Raw genomic sequence first — 15,383 nt, 5'->3', positions numbered from 1 at the left:
TCTTTGAAGCTGATCTTACTTACCTCTATAGTCTTTGAATCATGCAACCTGTACAAAGATAAAGGACATTTAATGGTAACTCCACCTATTTGAGGTTTTTAAAATTATGAAATAGGATTATCACTTTAAAACCTGCTTTTATTTGGACCTTAAACTCATTCTAAATTAATTAGTCTGACAAATCTTCAAATTCAGAAACCAACAGACCCTTTATTGTATATCTGTTCAATAATACTTTGCTTATCCTGTTCTGTGAGGAACTTCAGGGTTGGAGTCAGGAAGCTATGGTTATATGGCGGGGGGGGGGGGGGGGGGCGGTTACACTGGAATATTTGTGGAGCTGCTTCTTGTTCTGATTTAGCCACTGCTGTGTGGTCCTCCAAAAGCTGTTCCATTTCTTTGGGTATTAGGCACCTTCATTTCAAGTGCGGTTCCCATTTATGTAATAATGGGACTTACAAGCTGCTGTGAGCCTCCCTTTATTTATAATATAATATAATATAATATAAATTATTTTTAATTGCTTTAACACAATTATATTGTATACCATGGGTGATATTTCTTCAGCACCTGTTTGGAAGAATTAAACATTGCAGGATCACACACACACACACACACACACACACACACACACACACACACACACACACCACAAATGAAATCAAAGTAGCTGAAGCAGAAGAGAACTTTAAATGCAAACCTTACTGCTTATCTACTAACACAGACCATGGATGCTCTGGTGGCCTCCCCCACATTTAAATTTAAGAAGGAAAGAGGAAAACAGCCCTGCATCTGTTAGTACCCTCGTGTCAAGACAGATTCCAACTTCACCCTTCTTTATTTACAGACCAACTTCTAGGAAATTAATACTGGTGCCTGGGTGTGCTAAGGAGGCTCAGAGCTTGAAAATGAGCGCATTCATGGCAGCTCTAGAGCAATGCTTGGATCTATGCGTCGTCCTTAAGAAATTTCTGCCTCTCCCACATACACCAAACCCCTTGCAACACCCACCCTCACTGCAGCACAGAGAAACAGCCTGGATGTGGGGTTATTACAGAAGTAGCCACTGAGGGGAGCCGGTCGCGGGACTGCCCTCCCACGTTGCTATGACGATGAGACTGGCGGGCAGACAGCCTTCAGAGCTAAGTGCTGGCTAAAGCAGGTGTCAGATTGCGATGAGCTAGGTGGTTCCGGGATCACTCAGAGCCCCAGGAGTGTCTCCAGAAAGTCGGGCTACTATTCTGCTGCATCCCTCTCGGACAGCTCCTTAACTCCTTCGGAACAGGCAGAGTGAAAATGGTCCACCACTCAGGCTCCATTCAGTCCTTTAAACAGCAAAAAGGTCAGTGAGAATTCTCTCCCTGCGGGCACCACATCCCGATCCGATCTGCATTTCCTTGCAGTTATGTGGGAGCATCCTTTCCACCTGTGTGTTGAAGAGCTAAGGGACTCTGTAAAGTTAAGACCCCCTTTTATAGATGTTTCACCGGCATAGGCGATGAGTCTGATATCCGGAGCCCCACAGAGCTCTGGAGGGAGCAGGATCTGTCTTGTCAGGACTTGTTTGTGTGTCTCTTAACTATCCTTCAGTGCATTGCAGTGAACTCTTTCAGCAGAGAAGGTCCCTACAGCACCCTAGGGTTTGAAGACTGAAAATTTGGGTGATATTTGCCCCAGTGTACGCTTCTAGTGCCGCTTAAGGTTCACAAGAGCAAAATGCATTACTTTTGCTGAGCTAGGGAAGTCGTAGGATAAATGATTTCGTGGAAAATTCCAGAAGTTGGCCGGTCCCAGATGAAAGAACTCTGTAATTTCCTTAGAAAACTTTATATTTCGCCCCCATGTATGATTCTGGGTTTCTGGTTTTTATAGTTATTGAGTTTTTCTTCCAGGAACTTCCCAGCATATCATTTAGCTTTTACAAATTTCTCACTAGTTGCACGGTCAGATCAAGAATGATCATCACTCTTTGTTCTGTTTTCTTACTTATTTAAATGGATTTTCATAAAGCACATATTTTTTTGAGAGACACAGATTCTGGGAATTTTATTGTCTGATGCATTTATTCAACACTACTGGAATTTAATGAATGAATAATGGTAAATATGTCACATTTGCTTATATGGTTGCTAACATATGTAATTCTGTAGTATTACATTTGTTAATTAAAGTAATTATTATTACTCCTCTTCTGTCACTGCTAGTATTCCTTCTCCAAATGGTTTAGGGTAGATCTTTGGCTTTGTTTCTAAGCAAAAACCTTGGATAACCCCAGAATAACTTAGTAGGAATTCATTCTTCAGGCATAATATCATGCTGCAAGAGCTTCCAGTCGGGAATTATAATCTGCACAAATTCCCATGCTCTGGTGTCTTTTGAATATATGTTAGAATTGAGGCTGAAGTGAGAGACTGTGGGAGGAGACTGAAATTTGGGCTCCTATGCAGTTCTATTTAAGCTCAAAGATTTCCAAAGAAAATTCAAGAAGTTTCCTTTCTTTACATCATTAAACACGTATAAACATTAGGGACAAAAAGAAAGAAATAGAAACCTTGAAACTGCCTCATCTGGTTATGTTCTAACGCTTTGGGAGACCTGGATACTTGAAATGTGCCCCAGAGTATCCATGTTTTGATTCATGTTATATGTTAGGGAGCAAAGAATCATCAACTTTGAGATTAGTTGTTTTTACTCAAATGAGTGATAAACTTGTTCAATTCATGACATTTCATAATTTCCATTTTATAATGCACCATGAGCCAGTTATTTTCAAATCTCACATTTTGGCACACACAAGAAAAAAACAACTTTAGCAAAAACGTAAACATGAGAAAATGGAGGTCCCCAAAAGAAGCAATAACTTTTAACTAAATGGTTCTAGTTGTTTTTTTTTAACACCACTTTCTTTCATCTGTTTTCCCCCTCCAGTCCCTCTGTCTTCCCTTCTGTCAACCCCCCCATGTCCCTTGTCTACTCTCTAGCTGATATCCTGTTTTTCTTTATTATTGTTATAAGCAGACATACTCGTGTGTGTGTATTATGAATATACACACATTGAGTCTATTTTTATTGTTTGTGTGTTTATAATTCAGGACTGACCTCTCTGTATTAGACAACCAATAAGGGGTGCACCTCTGGGAGAGGATAATTCTCCCAGTAGACATTAGTTGCTTATGGTTCTTTGTCTAGGGGTAGTACCCTGCTAGGAAATGGTAACTCACATTAAGGATCAGCTATTTTAATTTTTTTCAATAGGAAGAAGCATGATGACACTCTGTGCTCCCTCTGACCTGGAAGTGCTTTTCAGTGCTGCTCACCACAACCTAAAGTCAAAGGGAATTCTGTACTGAAATTCTAGAGTCTTAGATTTCAGTCTTGCCTTTGGTGATAGATGAAAAAATTTGGAAAGTGTTTATCTACTTATGATATTAATTTATGTATAATATGAAGACTGTTGATTGATTTCTGACCTTCTGTTCTCCCTCCCTCTACTGATTATACATTTAATGTTAAATATATAAGTTAAGAGGTTTCACCATATTTCCACCCATTCACATAATATAATTTTGATCATGTCATCATCTTTATACTTTATCCCTCTTTCATATTCTCCTTCCTCTTTCCAGTGTCTTGTACTTCCACTTTAGTTTCATATTTTTCTACTACCTCACCCTTAATTTCCACATATGAGAGAACACACACAATATTTTTATTTGTGGGAATGGGTTTCTAAACTCCTCCTCATGTCCAATTCCATTATTTTACTGTAAACAGCATAATTTCATTCATCCATATAATTTGATAATTTCATTCATCCATAGATGGGCACATAGAGTAATTCCATGGCTTGGTTATTGTGAATAATGCTACAACAAAAGTGGATGTGCAGGTATCCCTACGTTAAACTAACTTTTATCCTTTTGAATAGAAATGGTATGTCAGGATCATATGGAAACTTTATTTGGGAAACATCCATACTGGTTCCCCCTGTGGCTACATCTTTTCTTTTGTTGGATAGCACATGCAGTTAGCAATGTGAAGGCAAAGATTTTTTTCTTCTGATCTAGAAGAAGAAAGTCCTATTTTAATTTCATATTTAGGAAATTGTTTAGTTTAGTGAACCAATTGTGCCATTTATTTTTATTTTATTCAAGTGAATTCAATGTCTGTTAAAAAGCATTACTGACCACTCTGAATTGGACAATCAACAAGGAGTCTCATTCATGGAAGAAGCTAATTCTCCTTTCCCCAGGAGTCACTAGTTGCCTGTAGATCTATGTCTAGGAAACACAGAATACACTGTCATCATGCATTAAGACCTAAATATTCATGGATATTGGAGACGTATGTAATTATATATTTGTTAATCAAATACAATCACTGATAATGCTTATTCTAATTAATAAAACCAGTGGAGATGACAGAATAGTTAACTATTAAAAAAAACAAACAATTGTTAGTCCAAAATCTCCATTACTTGATATAAAGCAGTAGTTTTCAACCTGTGGGTCACGATCCCTTTTGGGGAATCACATATCAGATATACTGTATATCAGATGTTTACAATGTGATTCATAACAGTAGAAAATTACAGTTATTTAGTAGCAATAAAATAATGTTATGGTTGAGGGTCACCACATCATGTGATAAAGGGTCACAGCATTAGGAAGGTGGAGGACCACTGATCTATATTTTTTTTCTATTTGTCCTGCACATTAATCTTGCATGTGCTACTGACAGCTTTAATATTAAGTCTGTTAGTGCTTACCTGAAATGAACATAATATCTAATACACAGTATTATAATAGAACTAAAAATCTGTGTGACAGGTAGTTAGGATCCAAAATTTAGTGACCGATAAAAGACTAATTATTGTCATTTCCAGTCTTATCTATCTTTTTATTGACATAGTAGGCCAATATAAGATGCCCTCAGCTGTACACACACACACACACACACACACACACACACACACACACACACACACACATGCAGATTCATTTCTTTTTCTATTTTTTCTTCATTTGTTTTTGATTTGGGAGAGTATCTTATAAAAACAGTGGGCTCTGGACATTAGAAAAACTTTTCTTTGTAATAATATCAGTTACAATCACACATTCTACCTAATTAATTCACTGTCCCCGAGGAAGTTTAAAAAGTTGTCAAAAAGAAAATTCAGATGTACAATTAATTTCATACATTAAATATTGCAATGCAGAGAAATGGGATTTATTCCCTCTATATTCAATGCACATTTACATAGCTATTGTTTGCTTTGTGATAGTATTATTCAGAACATTTTCATTCCTGAACATCTTACAAAAAATCAACAAACAAACAAACAAACAAACAAACAAATACTCCTTTCCACTGAGAAGTTGATATAGTAAGAAATCTGAGATATCTGCTGAATCTGAGAGTTGTGGACAAATCTGCATTTGTGTCGGGTTGATTTTTTTTTCTTGATCATGTCCTTTGTGTTTCTAAAAAGATCAACAAGGTATGTTTATTTTTTTCCATTTAAAGTACTAGATTTTTTTGTGAAAATTTTTTAATAGATTAAGACATTTTGAAAGCGAGAATCTTCAGCAAATATGAGAAATACAGGTAATTTCCTTATGTATGATGTTTCAAGGGTACATTGAAGTGTTCATGATTGCAGACAACTTGGAGGACACACTTGTTATTACTTTAGCACACCTTGATGTAAACACAAGCTGGCAAATTAGAACTGGTTTCTGCGTAAAATCTGACATTGTTCAGTAGACTGATGTGTTGTGTTTCACTGAACTTATGATGGATTAATATGTCATACAGGCATGGATGAAAAAAAAGGGCAATGATAGTTCTGGCTTCTCATGGCTGTTTATTTAGCAATATAGCTACCAAGATATTCAGGGAGGTCATAGGTTACATCAAACACAGGCTGTCTCAATCATCTTGGACTTAATGATCAGTTAAAGCTGTGAGGGTTTCATTAAAAATCCTGTAAATGACATTTGGTTAAACACAAAAATAGTATTTTTTTAAACAATTCTCCAGAATCAGGCATTTTTGTACCCAGATTAACTATTTAATTATTATGGCTTTAATATTTATATGAAGATCTGCAGGCTGAAAGTAACATGCATTCTCTTTTTCACTAACTAAATTGTTACTGCAAGTACCTATATGCAAGCCTCTTCTAAATTCAACTTTGTGCTCAATTCCTGCTTCATGACACACAGAGGAATGCTTCTGGGGAATTACACCTACTCTCCAAACCTCTGCTTCTTAAACTTCATGTTTCCTTGGACAACATCTTCAGTATCAAAATATTCCTGTACACTTTAGAAAACAAGAAAAAAAAGAACATAAATATATTGAGAGAAATCTTTTCATCTTTGTGCACTAATTCCCACTGGTATTTCCAGACTGGCCTTTTATTTATGACTAAGGAAAGAAAGACCGTCTCTTGTAAAAAGAATCCTAAGTTTTGTGAGTCATAGGTGAAAAGTTGACGTGAAAATCCTGGTATGACTGAATCTGATATCCAGTAAAAATTTGAGTATGTATATCTATGTGTGTGAGAACTGTGGCACCTAAGGGCCCTGCCATCAGACTGGATCTGTGACATGAAATACTTTAATGTAGAGTAAAATAAAATTGATTATGGGGCCTGTGTCTTTTCTAGGAAAGATACCTTTTTGTCAATGCTCTAATTATGATGGGCACATATCTCAACAATTGTGTTGAGAACCTGTGTTCTGGTAGCTAGTCTTGCAAACGAATACAATGGCCACCCCATTGTATCAAGTAGGTGTCATGTCTCTTGTTTAATACTGTTACCTTCTAAGCCAAGAGTTGACTTAAATTGCATAGGCATTCATGGTCAGATTAACAGTCCTGGGTGCCATTAGCTAGTCTTGCAAATGAATACAATGGCCACCCCATTGTATCAAGTAGGTGTCATGTCTCTTGTTTAATACTGTTACCTTCTAAGCCAAGAGTTGACTTAAATTGCATAGGCATTCATGGTCAGATTAACAGTCCTGGGTGCCATTGTAGGGACTCAAATATGATTTGTTACAGAGTTCCAACTGTGCCCACACAGAACACTTAAGAGCCAACATAACTTTCTTAATAAATGATACCACAGTAATAAGGACCATACTCTTAATATCAGATGTGTTTTCTCTGAGATAGAAGACAGAGGTATGACTTCTGGATAATTCCCAGTCCATGATGCAAAAGTAAATGATTAGTAGCTGGAGTCTTTCTATCTTTGACTGGGGTTTTTGTATACTCTCCTCCAATAATGGAGTCAACTGGAGTACAAACAGCATGTCTCCTGTCCTTGGCAAATCTTTAAGAATGGAGCCTGAGGGCTGGTAGCTGGTGCAAAAATGAGTCCCTCTGCTTGTAGACAGTGATGGAATCTGGTAAGCTGGACTACATGGGTGGATGAGCTTGGCACTGGAAAGCAAGCTTCACAAAGGATGGGAAGCTCTGCATGAGAAGGCATTTCTACCTTATCATTGTTAAGTGTGGGAAGTACCTGGGTCCCATCAATTTCCAAAACACCTGTCTGTAGCTAATTTCCTTGCTCTACCTGTTTTCTTTATCAATCAGTACATTTCCATGACGAATTTTACTATATTCAAGCTTACTCATTGGCTCTAATAGGCCACTGTCCTTTCTGGGGTCAGTCACTTTGTATCTAAAACAAAATTGTGTGGGACATTAAGAGCCAAATCCTCTGCTCTTGCTTTACTTCAGCAGGAACTACAGAAGTGTGAAATTATATTCTAAACTTGGCAGCACATTAGTACAATCAACCTTGCTGTCTCTTCAGCTATTGTCTTTCCTCCTAAATTACACTGCAAATAGAAATTACTTTCAATTGTGGCCTTGACCCAACACTTAGCTATGTAGGAAGCCTGGATCTACTGCAGAATACAGTAAAACATGAGTCTCCCATCCTCACAACTGAGATCTACTGACCTATGAATCAGAGGTCTTCTTTGTAGGTTAAAATGAGTGGACATGGAAACTATGTATCTCAAAATATTTTGCAAATGTTATATATTAATTGTTCATACATATCAGGTTCTAGAAAGTTACTTGATTGACAAAAAACTTATCACATATATAACCCATAAAAGCATGTATGTGTTATGGTTGGCTTTGACACAAACACTTCTAGAAGAAAATTTTCAGCATAGTGGTGGTTAGGTATTAAATATATGCACAGATACAGATGAAAAGAATTCATCCCTTCATAGTAGTTTGAAAAATTTATTTTATCTACTTTTATTCATTTATTCATTATTCATAGATTTATTCTAAATCTATGTGATCTAAATTTCTTAATTTTCAAGATTCAAGAATTATCCAGAATTCAATGAAAATCATCAGGCCTTCCAGTCCATTGAATTTAACTTTCATAGAAAAGGACTAGGACTTTGTATTCTTAACAATCAAGCAGAAATGCCTAACAAGTAAGTCCATTTCAGAAACAATAGAAAAAATTAATAATATAGCTGTGCAAATGCTGATTTTTTAAATGACTTCAAATGAATTACTAGTAGAAATTATTTCATAGCAAATTTTATAAATTCTAAAAGTTTAGTTGTATACATGCATCACATACCATGCAAACATAATTGTACTGTACTTATAATATTAATAAAAATATTCAATTCTAGAAGAAATGGTAAATTCCCAATCACATATGACCTTTCAAAATTAGTCATAGGAATATAAACAACTTAAACAGATCCATAACAAGAAAGGATTGAAGTACTAATAAAAATCCTGTCACTCAACTGGCCAATGAAGTTGGGGCAAAGAGTCATCTACCATAAGGTTGGACTGGAGGTGGGACTGACCACTATCGGGGAGAATCCTCCTGAACCCCTTTGGGTCTAGATCTGAGTTTCTGTCACTGTGCTTCCATGACTCTATTGTCATTTACAGTATTGAGATGAGAATGAAAAATTCATCCTCTCAACTCTTTGATGTTTATGTAACCTTAAGAAGCTATTTTCTATTTTTATTGAACTTTTATTCTTATACACTTAAGTGAAGAGGTTTGTGGATATATAAATTGTCAAAATTGAAAAGATGTGCCTTTTCTTTCATTTTATTTTTCTCAGCTTTGACTTTGTTTTTTTGCTATTTTTATCACCTCCTTCATCTTTCATCTTTTGTTGGTTTGGTGTGCGGTGAGTTTGAAGGTATATATTTTGATTTTTATTTTACTAGTATCTGGGACTATTTCTTTCCCTGATGCAATATATATTAGATCATTTACATATTTACTTCTTCACTCCTTTTTTTTCTTAAATGCTTAAATTATGTTTACCCATTTGGCTGAAGGATTGGCAGAGCACATATGTGGAGATCAGATAATTACCAGCAGGAGCCCATTCTCTTCTTCTACCATGTGCTCCCAGGACAGAACTCAGCTTCTCAGGCTTAGGGACAAGCACCTTTACCCACTAGACCACCTCGCTGTATTGTTCTACATTACCTTGGTTACACTTATCAATTCAAAAAATGTTTCAATAATGTAGAAGTTATCTCAATTCTGAATGTTGAAAGCATTGCCTAAGACACATGATATATTTTTATTTTGTTTTTGCTTAAAAGGCTGATGGAATCTAGACCTCTTTAAAAAGATATTACTTAGTTCTCTTTTAATTTTGACCATAAAGAATTTTTGCTGAAATTAAATGATTCAGCACATATAAATACTTGTGCAAAACTGTGGTAAGTAGGTGATATGTCTAAGACCATAGTGGCTGATTTCTCATGAAACATTTGAAAAACTAAAATAAATACATTTTTTCAATCTTATATACTATAAGGTCTTTATTATAAAATTTTAATTTATTATTAATTATTAATTAAGAATAATTAATAACATGTTATAGAATTTTTGAAGTTGCTAAGGAGGTAGATACTGTGTTAACTCCTCTTATATAAAGGCAAGAGGCAGGATCAACGTTTGTAAGTGATGGGTATATTACAGCATGGAGAGATGAAGGTTGAATGTTTTCACAGGTTTATATGTAGATACAAACACCTTATGCAGTCAAGTTGTATACATTAAATGCCAATAGCCTTCAAAGCACTTAAAATAGTTGGGTAGCTGGACAAGATGTCACACACCTATAGCCCTAATATTTGGTAGGTAAAAGCAGGAAACTCAGTAGTTCAAGTTCAACCAGGAATGCAAAATGAGTGTGAAACCATCCAGGGAATAAAGGAAGCCCTGTCATATAAAACTGAAAAGAGCAGGGCGGTGGTGGCACAGGCCTTTAATCCCAGCACTTGGGAGGCAGAGGCAGGCAGATCTCTGTGAGTTCAAGGTCAGCCTGATCTACAAAGCAAGTTCCAGAAAGGCACAAAGCTACACAGAGAAACCCTGTCTCAAAAACAAAAAAAAAACAAAACAAAAAAATTAATTAAATAAAATAAAAATAAAATAAAACTTAAAAGAAATGGCAGAATAATGACAAAAGCTAAAAGTCATCAGTATCATCTGTGGCTGATCTGAATTCCTCAGGTATTATGTAATTTATTTGTTAAAATTAATTTCTTACAGAACTACTTGAAGCTAGCTTTTTTTTTAGTTCTTTGTTTTTATTATTTTACAACACTATTCAGTTCAACATAATAGCCACAGATTCCCCTGTTCTCCCCCTCTCGCCCCCCCTCCCCCCAGCCCACCCCCCAGAACGCGCCTGATCTCTTCTGATCTCGGAAGCTAGCTTTTTAAAAATAACATTCTTATTGATTCTTTGAAAATTTTATACCTTTACACTGAGGTTCTCTTTTATATTTTATCAGCATCAATTTGATTCATCAGTGTGTAGTATTATGTTTTTATTAAATAGATTGATGCTTAATCAAGTAGGAGTTAAATCATTATGCTAAGGTTAATTTTCCTTTTGGTAATTTTTTTCCCAGAGAAATATTTCAAACTTTTTCATTCACATTATTCATTTTTAATCTTTCTTAATTTGTTTGAAAGTTTTTTTTTAAAATTACATATTAACTATTTTCTCCTTGTCTGAAGTTTATAAATTTTTGATTCGTGGTTGGCGAAACTAAGGAGCAATCATAAGCCTGTAGAAGGTGAATGAGTGAATGAACTCTTGATTTTATTTTCTTGATTTTTTCTATTATTTTATGATACACTTTCTCCAATATTTTCCTGAAAGTTAAAGAGATAATTGTTTAGAATTTGCAATAAAATGTCTTTATTCTCTTAATTATAAATGTTTGATAATTTGTCAGATCTGCACAGATAGGGTCCAAAAACTGAAAGAAGCAGACTTATGTCCCCATGGCTAACCTAGAAGCAGTCACCAATTGTTAATCACTTGCAAAGGAAACTTTAGTTTCCTCCAAGGGAGACTTACTTGGGAAAATAACTACTATTAAAGGTAGGCTGCATGCCCAGCAATAGATGACCAACAGAAAACAAATTAACTGCATCTTTGAAGGTTCCTTATAATGTTCTTTTGAAGGTTCCTTTGAAGGTTCTCATAATGTCAGGTCTTTTTCTTCTTTTTATATTTTGTTCTTTTTAATTTTTTTTTATTCATTTTATATACCAACCATAGTTCCCCCTCCCACCCCTCCTCCAGTTCTCCTCCTCCCGCTCCCCTCCTCCCACCTATCCCCTCATCCACTTTTCCAAAAGAGTAAGGCTTCCCATGGGGAGACAACAAAGCTTGGTACATTCAGTTGAGGCAGGACCAAGACCCTACTTCACCCTGCATCAAGGCTGATCAAGGCATCTCACCATAGGGAATGAATTCAAAAAAGCCAGCTCATACACCAGGGATAGATGCTGGTCCCACTGCCAGGGGCAATTTTTCTTTTATTTATTAATTTTATTTTATGGTTTCCTTCTCTCTTTTTAACCTATAGGTCCTTTGAATGTATATAATGGCTTCCACTTTATCATTTTTATGAGATTCTTGAGTATGTAAACAAGTGCGTCTCTGTGGGTTTTTTGTTGTTGTTGTTGTTTTGTTTTGCTTTGTTTTTTTTCGTGTGTGTGTGTGTGTGTGTGTGTGTGTGTGTGTGTGTGTGTGTGTGACTTCTCTTGGCTTTTTTCCTTATGCTTGTTAGTTTGTCCAATTATTAGGTATTAGTTTTTGTTTAATACTATTATATTTTTTTATCATTATCCCTTAAAAGTTTATTTATTTTTTAATGAGAGACAGAAAGAGAATCGATACAGATGGGAGGGGAGGGGAGGAGGAACTAGGAGAAGTATAGGATGGTGAAACAGTAGTCAGGATATATCATGTGAGAAAAAGATTTATTCTCAGAAAGGAGAAAAAGTAAAAAAAAAAAAATGAAAGGTCATGAAGTTGAGAGGAAGTTGGGGAGACACAGGAATAGTTGGAAGAGGAAACAGGAGGTATAGAAATAATATAAATGCATCATTCATTCATGTATGAAATTCTCAAAAGTAAAAATTTCACTTAAAAGCAAATAAGTAAATAAAATCTCAAAATGAGATTTAAACAATTCTTTTTTTAAATTTCATAATTAGTTTAATTTTACATATCAGCCATGGATTCCCCTGTCCTCCCTCCTTCTGCTTTCTGCCCCCCTGTCTTCCCCCTAATCCACCCCCCATTTCTATCTCCTCCAGGGCAAGGACTCCCCTGGGGATTCAGCTCAGCCTGGTAGATTCAAACAATTCTAAATGAAAACTGCTTCTTCTTAAAACTTTAAGAGCATGATTTTGTAGTTAATTTCCAGTTGACAAATTTACCTTTTTGTGTTCTTAAGGTCTTTCTACATCCTTGCTTTGTTAGCATAATTTTATTATATTTCTATTCTTTCATTCTCATTTTAGATAGTTGAACAAACAATAAATATATGTTTGACAAATCTGCTCTCATTATGTGGATGACCTGACACCTTTTGGCATCTTTCTTGCAGTGAGATTTTTTTTTTTTTTACATCAGAACTGGTAGCATGCTTAGATATTGTCCTTAATTATTTCTGCAAATTCAAGTTCACACCTAAGTTTTATCCTAGATTCATACTCAAAATACGAGAGTACTTCATAAACCTGTTTGCTAGAAGCCAGAGAAAGACAGGCTAGGTTTCAGAACTAATTTAATCATGATCATTTCTTACAGCCTGGGTAATGGCTATTGTCAGAAACAAGGCATATACAGGTCCCAATGTCTCAGGGAGGGGATAAAGGCACCCAGGTGAATTTTTTTTTAATTTTGTATGTTAAAGAGAATATTAGAATATTAGAGGTACTTTTCATTTCAAGTATATGATGACATTTTACTGTTCCAAGCTTTCTCCTAAACCATAGCTGTGAATAAAATCAGAACTGCATTGAGTCAACCAATTTTTTATTGTAACATTTCCAATAAAACATCATTGTATTCAATACAGAAATGTGTTTTCACTGCATTTTGCAATATGATTGATGGTGCAATTATAATGATTGTTGAACTGTTGCTTATGCTTCTCTGTTATGAGTGCCAGGTATGAAGGACTAGAGGACATTTGCACGTAATATATTTACAGCGTGGGAGAAACACTGGTAATTTTCAGATTGCTAATGCCAGCTGCCAAAGTTCCTTGCTGTTATTATGATATACAAGCTCATATTTGCAAAATATTGTTCCAAGAACGTTATCTATGTCCCAGGTGGGAGAATGGTAGTCTCTCACAAACTGTCGGTATACTGCAATCTTTACTTTTTTATTTTTATTTTTTTATATTCCAGGTGAGGATATTAATTTTTTAGGAAGAGAAACCCAATTAATTAATCTGTGTATTTGGTTGTATTCTGGTTCTACTTGTAGATTTTAAAATCTATTCTATTTTTTTTTCTAAAATGCCTCCTTTATTGTCTCTTGCCTCAAAAAATATATTTGAATGTAGCGTTATTGCTACTAATTCTTTAAACATCCTCAGCATCTGATTCACAGATTTGGTAGAGTTGCATATTATCGTCTCTACTTGCTGTTTCCTTCTTTGATTGTGAGTTTATATCTTGACGGTTACAATTAAATGACTTCCTTGTCTAATGCCAATGACATCGCATTCTTCATGGACCACTGCTGTGTTTCTCCATTCAGATGAGACTCAAATGTTCTCAATAGAATACACTGGAAAGCTACACTTAGTACTACGAATTTGCCAATCTTAATTTTTGAAACAAACTGAACTCTGTATGCTTACAGAGTCAAATATCCAGTTTGAAGTTCTTTGTGTTTTATTTCTTATCATCATGGTAACTACATAAAATAGATGTGGTTTTCCGTGTAACTGAAGATTTTAAAGAACAGGTAACCTAGTGAAGCTCAGGATGTTCCTCATGGACTATCTACTACTTCTATGCCTGACCTTGAATTCCCTCTTGTTTAATTTTGCAAGCCAATTTATCTTAATACAGTGACTAGCTGAAAGCAAAAGTTGCTGATTTTTAAGCAGATGGTCTGGTGGCAATTACAAAATCATCCCAACAAGAGCTGACCCCCACTAGAGTTATTTTGCCACTGATATAAATAAATGAATACATGTGCATCTTGTATATGCCCATAGTATCAATTTACCTCGTAAATCAATTTGATCTTTAGGGAAAGGAAAGACCTTTCTGTTTAAGGCAGAATTATATTGCTCAGGCTTCATTCTATGATTTAGGAACTAGACCAAGAAGTGAAATTGTACATCTCCCAGGGGGGGAAAAAAGGAAGATGAGAAAAACAGAGGTTAGGAAACTACCTTTAAACATGATGTGTTATGACTGAAAACAGCATAAAGAAGCCAGTATGGTGCTGTACAACTTTAAAATTAGCACTCAGGAAGCTGAGGCAGGAGGATTTAAAGCCAGGGAAGCCTGAGAGTATACAGTAAGAACTGTCTGAAAATATAAAACAGAAAAACATAATAAATACAAAGGAGAGAAAGAGAGGGAAGGAAGAAGGGAGGGAGGGGGAGATAAAGATAGGATGAAAAGAAGGGAGATAGAAATGAAAGAAGGAAGAGTGAAGAGTTTTACAATCATAACACAGGTGTTTTTGTCCCCATCAAAAAGTTAGAGAGAACATATCTACACAGGCAAATACATTCTCATTTATTTGTCTACTCCAAATGAGAGATATTTGACTCTGAATCAACAGAACTCTTGAACACTGGAAGGTCATGTATGTGCATATGTGAACACAGTATACTGGGGAAGGTAAAGGCATGTAGTGATTATTCAAATTCTACAAAGAAATCTTAAAAAATATTCCCAAATCAAGTCAATTTGGAAATGTTTCAAGGTCAAAGGATCCATTCAAACATCTAAAAATAACATATATAAATATAAATATATATGTATATACATGTGCGCATGC

At 35.5% G+C, this 15,383-nt stretch overlaps 1 pseudogene; it reads left to right on the top strand.

The window, feature by feature from the left end:
• Positions 1 to 1,119: 1,119 nt before the first annotated feature.
• Positions 1,120 to 15,383, top strand: part of LOC143272640 (anoctamin-3-like) — a 152,030-nt pseudogene continuing 137,766 nt past the window's right edge.

Source organism: Peromyscus maniculatus, chromosome 4 (assembly GCF_049852395.1).
Source record: "Peromyscus maniculatus bairdii isolate BWxNUB_F1_BW_parent chromosome 4, HU_Pman_BW_mat_3.1, whole genome shotgun sequence".
Lineage (NCBI taxonomy): Eukaryota > Metazoa > Chordata > Mammalia > Rodentia > Cricetidae > Peromyscus > Peromyscus maniculatus.
Note: the sequence above shows the minus strand (reverse complement) of the source record. Positions and strands in the feature narration are given on the sequence as shown.